Here is a 6,227-nt window from a genome sequence, read left to right as displayed (position 1 = left end):
ATCAGGGGGGGGCCCCATCCCCATCCCGAAGGAGGGGAAAACGCGGAAAGGACATTACTCCGCGGCCCCGGCGTTATCGGCGAAGTCGGAGCGAGGGGCTGTAGCGGAACGCCCGTGTCCGGGGGCCACGTGGGGCTCCCTTCTCCGGACGGACCTACCTTCACCCTCGGGCCCTTCCAAGCCTAACCGGAGCCGGTCGCGACTCACCCACCACGCGGGGGGAAGTACACCTGACGGGCCGAGCCTTCGTACGCCCGAGAGGCCCGAAGTCGAGAGGCGAAGCTCAGGGCCGAGCAGGGAGTGGGGTCGCCCCCACTCTCGCCCGGATGAACTCGCCTCCGAGCCACGGAACCACACGAGCGCGGGCCGTCCGCCCGGCTGAATCCCCCGGGGGGGTCTTCTCGGTCCCCCGACCGTTTACCTCTCAACGGTTTCACGCTCTCTTGAACTCTCTCTTCAAAGTACTGCTTTCAACTTTCCCTCACGGTACTTTGTTCGCTATCGGTCTCGTGCCGGTATTTAGCCTTAGATGGAGTTTACCACCCACTTTGAGCTGCATTCACAAGCAACTCGACTCCGGGAAGCCCGATCTACCCGGCGGGATGCGGGACAATACCGGGCCTTCACCATCTGCGGAAGACACTTCCTTGCAAAACTTGGTCCCGCGTCCGCACCGAGACCAAACGGACTTCCGTACGCTACATTTCCCGGCCCACCCCGGTCAGGGGAAAGTGGGATTCAGCGCTGGGCTCTTCCCTCTTCGCTCGCCGCTACTAGGGGAATCCTTGTTAGTTTCTTTTCCTCCGCTTACTGATATGCTTAAGTTCAGCGGGTTGTCTCGTCTGATCTGAGGTCGCACTACGAGACTGTTTTGCGGGGCGCGGGGGGCGCGAACCCCCCGGCCGCTCGCCGTGTTACGGTACCCACTCTCCGACGGCGGCGGAGAGCCCAGCGGGGAGAGACTATGACGGATTGGACCCGGACCTAATGGCTCTCCCTACGTCCGGAGCTCTCGCCACACGTCGGGTTTAAGGCCCGAGTCTGGGTTTAGGGAGACGAAGGGCCGTCCGAGGTGGAGGCCCTGCGAACTCCCAGCCGCGGTCTAGGAAGACCGATCGATGGGTAAACCGACCCTCAGACAGGCGTGGCCGCGGGATGGACCCCCGCGGCCGCCATGTGCGTTCGAAATATCGATGATCTGTGTTCTGCAATTCACATTATTTAACGCAGGTTACCGCGTTCTTCATCGATGCACGAGCCAAGTGATCCACCGCTAAGAGTTGTATGAGGTTTGTGCCCGGCCCGTTACAGGCCGGGCGAAGGAAGCCATTCGAACACGAGACAACGTTTGACAATATTTCAAGCCGGGTGCCTTCCCCCCCGTGGAGGGGGGAAGGTCATTGAACCTGGGCGTCACCACCGGACCGAGGAGTTACGGCCCGGGGGACGATCGCCCGAGTAGGTGCCCGAGACTTACGTGGTTTAGGAGACCGGGTCTAGGCCCCACCGTTCCCGGCGAGGCCCAGGGTTTGGTTCGCTGCGTTACGGGTCCCGGTCTAAGGCATTCAGGCGTGCGCTCAAAGCCAAGCTCTCCACCCCGGAGGGTATGAGCGAGGCCCGGTGGTACGCTCCCAAGTCCCCCGCTTAGGGGAAGGCGCTGGGTAGATCCCACCTAGTCAGGACCGGCGGGCACCGGCCGTCTCCTTCGGGTGTTTAAACGCATCCGGGGTTCGTGAGGCCCCTTCAACTCGCGCACCGGCCTTAGACTATTATACGGTCCGTCTCTGCGAAGCCAACATCGGGGTATTTGCATGCGCTCTTAAGCTCCGCTCCAACCCCGTGAGGGGAAAGAGTTTCGCCCGGCGGTACGCTCCCGTCCACCACCACCCCCTGTGCCGGGGGGATGGGTTCAGGGAGATCCCACCGAGGCCGGCGAGCACCGGCCAACGCCCTGGGGGTGAGTAAGCCCCTTTGACTCGCGCACGCACAATCAAGCCTTCAACGATCAATGGTTGGTTTAACGACCCGGCGGGCGGCTCCGGCGCCACTCTCCCCCCCGCGAACGAGGGGGGCGGACCGGGGTACCTATGCACCTAAGGCGGTCCTCGCATAACCCCGAGTTCCGAAGCCGGCTCGCTACGTCCACCCACCCGGAGGGGGAGAGACTCACGTCGGCCGACGACGAAAGGTACGAGGCTTCTGCGGTCCATACCTTGAAGGTACCCGCCGGGGGAGGTTTGGCCTCTCGAGTCCGACTCGACAACCGGCCGTGGCCAGGTCACCGTTAATGATCCTTCCGCAGGTTCCCCTACGGAAACCTTGTTACGACTTTTACTCCCTCTAGATGCCCAGGTTCGATCGACTTCCCACCTCAACGAGGCAACCCCCCGGTAAAGGGGCACCTCGGAGATGGTCCGAGGACCTCACCAGGCCATCCAATCGGTAGTAGCGACGGGCGGTGTGTACAAAGGGCAGGGACTTAATCGACGCGGGCTGGTGACCCGCGACTACTTGGAATTCCTCGTTCAAGGGGAAAAGTTACAATCCCCTATCCCCAGCGGGGAAGGCGTTCATAGGATTGCCCAGGCCTTTCGGCATAGGATGGATGCACATGCTGAACCAGCCAGTGTAACTCACGTGCGGCCCCGGGCGTCTAAGGGCATCACAGACCTGTTATGGCCCCGAATCTCATACGGCTTTGCCTTGCCCCGGATCGCTCTAAGAAGTTCGGCCACCGACCGACGAACCCCTCGGGCCGCAAGCCCCCACAGGGACCCAAGGGAGGGCCGTGTAACTTTTTAAGGCACAGGGTCTCGTCCGTTATCGGAGTTAACCAGACGAATCGCTCCACGAACTCCCAACGGCCATGCACCACCACCCACAGAATCAAGAAAGAGCCATCAATCTGTCAATCCTTACCGTGTCCGGGCCGGGTGAGATTCCCCGTGTTGAGTCAAATTAAGCCGCAAGCTCCACTCCTGGTGGTGCCCTTCCGTCAATTCCTTTAAGTTTCAGCTTTGCAACCGTACTCCCCCCAGAGCCCAAAGACTCGTGGTTTCCCTCACGCTGCCCGGCGGGTCATGGTCGCTAGCCTCACGCCGCCGGATCGCGGGTCGGCATAGTTTACGGTCGGAACTACGACGGTATCTGATCGTCTTCGCTCCCCCGACTTTCGTTCTTGATTAATGAAAACATTCTTGGCAAATGCTTTCGCTTTCGTTCGTCCCACACCGGTCAACGAATTTCACCTCTATCGGTGTGGTACGGATGCCCCCGGCCGTCCCTCTTAATCATTGCCCTCGGTCCTTAAAACCCACGAAATAGGACCGTGGAAGCCCCGGAGCCCCACTCCGGAACGACCAGCCGTCCCGAAGGAGAGACCCCGAAGCCCCGCGGAAGGGCCCTATTCCATTATTCCTAGCTCAGTCAGACATGGCACGTGTCGGCCTGCTTTGAGCACTCTGCTTTATTCAAAGTAAACGCTCCGGACCCTCCAACCCACCGTGCACCGCAGTGAAGTACCCAGCTAAGGGCTTCTCCGCGGCCGGCGAGCAGAGGACACCGGCGGGTAGGGACCAGGTCCCAACATCCACCCAGAGACAGGGGGTCACCCCCGAAGGAGCTCCCCACGCCATCCCGGACAGTACAGGGGATCCGAGACCTGTCCCCACATCCAACTACGAGCTTTTTAACTGCAGCAACTTTAGCATACGCTATTGGAGCTGGAATTACCGCGGCTGCTGGCACCAGACTTGCCCTCCAATGGGTCATCACTCACGGACATAGATTGAGTTCATTTCGATTACGCTCCACAGGATCATAGGACCCGCATCGATATTTTTCGTCACTACCTCCCCGTGTCGGGAATGGGTAATTTGCGCGCCTGCTGCCTTCCTTGGAAGTGGTAGCCGTTTCTCAGGCTCCCTCTCCGGAATCGAACCCAGATTCCCCGTTACCCGTGGTCACCACGGTAGGCACGTAGCCTACCGTCGAAAGTTGATAGGGCAGACACTCGAATGATACGTCGCCGCCCCGGAGGGCTTAACGATCGGCCAGAGGTTATCTAGAGTCACCAAAGCGACCCGACCGGAGCCGGGAGGGTTTTTCGGTTCTGATAAATGCACGTATCCGGGGGACAGGGGCCGGGAGAGCATTTCACGCCGACCCCCAGAACCCTTCCAACGCTTCGTTTGCATGTATTAGCTCTGGAATTACCACAGTTATACCAAGTAACGTGTGGAGCGATCAAAGGAACCATAACTGATTTAATGAGCCATTCGCAGTTTCACTGTACCAAAACCCGTGTGTACTTAGACTTGCATGGCTTAATCTTTGAGACAAGCATATAATACTGGCAGGATCAACCAGACCGACCCCCCTTGGATCTCAAACCCCGGACGGGGAAAGAGAGGGGGCGCATGGAGCCCGTGAGAGTGATCTCAGGGGACACCAGCGAAGAGGATCGAACGCGACCCCGCTGTGGGGGTCTGCAATCGACTTGGCAACTTGGAAAACGTATGATTCTCGCCCGGACGGTGCAGGCTAGGGGCCGGGTCCTTCCCTCAAACGGATCCCGACCCTAAGGCACCACCGACGCGGACGTTGAACGGACCTACTGTTGGATCGACCGGCCGACTAAGTCCCCCTCGGAACCGTTCTGGACAAGCGGACATGCCTCTTACGGGCATCCACGAGCCATGGAGGCTGGGAGCACAAGGTGGGGAGGATCGCTCTAAGCACTGTATTTAGGCTTAGAAGCCTGCCCCTGGTGCTCCGCGTATACCGAGCTCGAACGGCCGTGAAGGACAGCCGTTAAGGGAAGAGAATGGAAGAGAATCCTGGCCCCCTCAAAGCGCGAGGAAGTCGGCATAGGTTTTTACGGTACGCCACCACCGGAGCCGTCTGATGTTCAGAAGACGAAGGGTTTTGCCCTCAATCTCGTAAGGTCGAGGGCTCACCACCGAACTTCCAGCCGCGGTCCTTGGTAGGACCGATACGCGGACAAGCCGCAAATCCTGGCCCCCTCGCAGTGCGAGGAGGTCGGCAAAGGTTTACGGTTTCGCCCCCCGGAGCCTACGGAAGTCTGCGTTTAAGAAGACGAAGGGTCGGATCCCGTAGGCCGACCCTGCGAACTTCCAGCCGCGGTCTGTGGAAGACCGATCCGTGTCACCTCTAATGCGCTCTTTGCCTCCGGCCGTTTCCAGCCGGGGGCCCGGTGGTGCGCTCCCACGTCCCGCTCAAAGGAGGGGAAAGGTCGGGAGATCCCACGGACCGGCGGATGACCGCCGGCCAACGCCTCGGGGGGTTACGCGGCCCCGTCGACTCGCGCACGGGCAAATTTATGGGTTTAAAAAGGGGGACAATCCTCATACGTTCGACCCCCCGGTGCCCAGGGAAGTTGACCCTCCCCGGGCAGGCATATCGAACGAATCATCGGTCGGAAAACTCTCTCTTTCGGGACGGGGGAAACCCCTCATACGCTCGACCCCCCATGCCCAGGAATGTTTTACCTTCCCAGGCATACATCGAACGAATCATCGGGGTGGACACAACGGGCTTATAACAATCGACGGGGCGGCCCGTTCCACCCGCCCCACAAGTGGGCAGATGGTCGGTGGCCTATAGACCCACAGGCAGTCCCAATACCACCGTGATACGAGATCCGGGGTTGGGACTTGACCTTAAAGGTACCCGGTCGAGGCGGACCGAGTGGAAGCCACTCGGATTTATGACAGTGGTAGGCCCCACGGACCTTGGGGACCACTCCCCATCGCTCTGCCCGGCACCTGGCTCGGAAACCGGGACTAATTTTGGCAGTAATACGCTATCGGTCTTGGTTCTCATTGGTTCATACACCCAAGATGGGCGAACGTCGAACGCGAACGGGAGCGATCAACGCCCATAACCCCTAATTATGCACGAACCGGGGGCTATATAAGGGGTCGCCTTCACTCGGAGCCGTCAGTCTCTCACCATGGATAGCTGCCCGCTTTGCGAACAAGCCATTGCTACGGATCTGACTTTCCACTTTACCATCTTCCACAGACTCGGACCGGACGACGCAGCCTTCCTCCGAGAACTGGACCGAAGCGGGGAGAATTCATCACAGCTCGACTGCCCTCTCTGCGGCCTGCCGTCTCTCTCTTCGCCGGCAGATCACCTGGGCTCGGCGCATTCCCTCAAAGGCCTCGCCCTTCGGATCGCTCTCTCTGCCGCTCGACGCCTTC

The 6,227-nt window shown here is 60.1% G+C and overlaps 1 non-coding gene and 1 pseudogene across 1 annotated transcript; both read right to left on the bottom strand.

Moving 5' to 3' along the window:
* Positions 1-856, bottom strand: part of LOC136685888 (28S ribosomal RNA) — a 4,392-nt pseudogene extending 3,536 nt beyond the window's left edge.
* Positions 857-1,128: 272 nt separating this feature from the next.
* On the bottom strand, positions 1,129-1,282 carry LOC136685887 (5.8S ribosomal RNA). Its single transcript, XR_010800194.1, has one exon. It is a non-coding gene; the product is annotated as a 5.8S ribosomal RNA (ribosomal RNA).
* Positions 1,283-6,227: the final 4,945 nt, after the last annotated feature.

The sequence above is a fragment of the Hoplias malabaricus genome, unplaced genomic scaffold (assembly GCF_029633855.1).
Source record: "Hoplias malabaricus isolate fHopMal1 unplaced genomic scaffold, fHopMal1.hap1 scaffold_431, whole genome shotgun sequence".
Lineage (NCBI taxonomy): Eukaryota > Metazoa > Chordata > Actinopteri > Characiformes > Erythrinidae > Hoplias > Hoplias malabaricus.
This window is presented reverse-complemented; position numbering and strand designations above follow the sequence as displayed.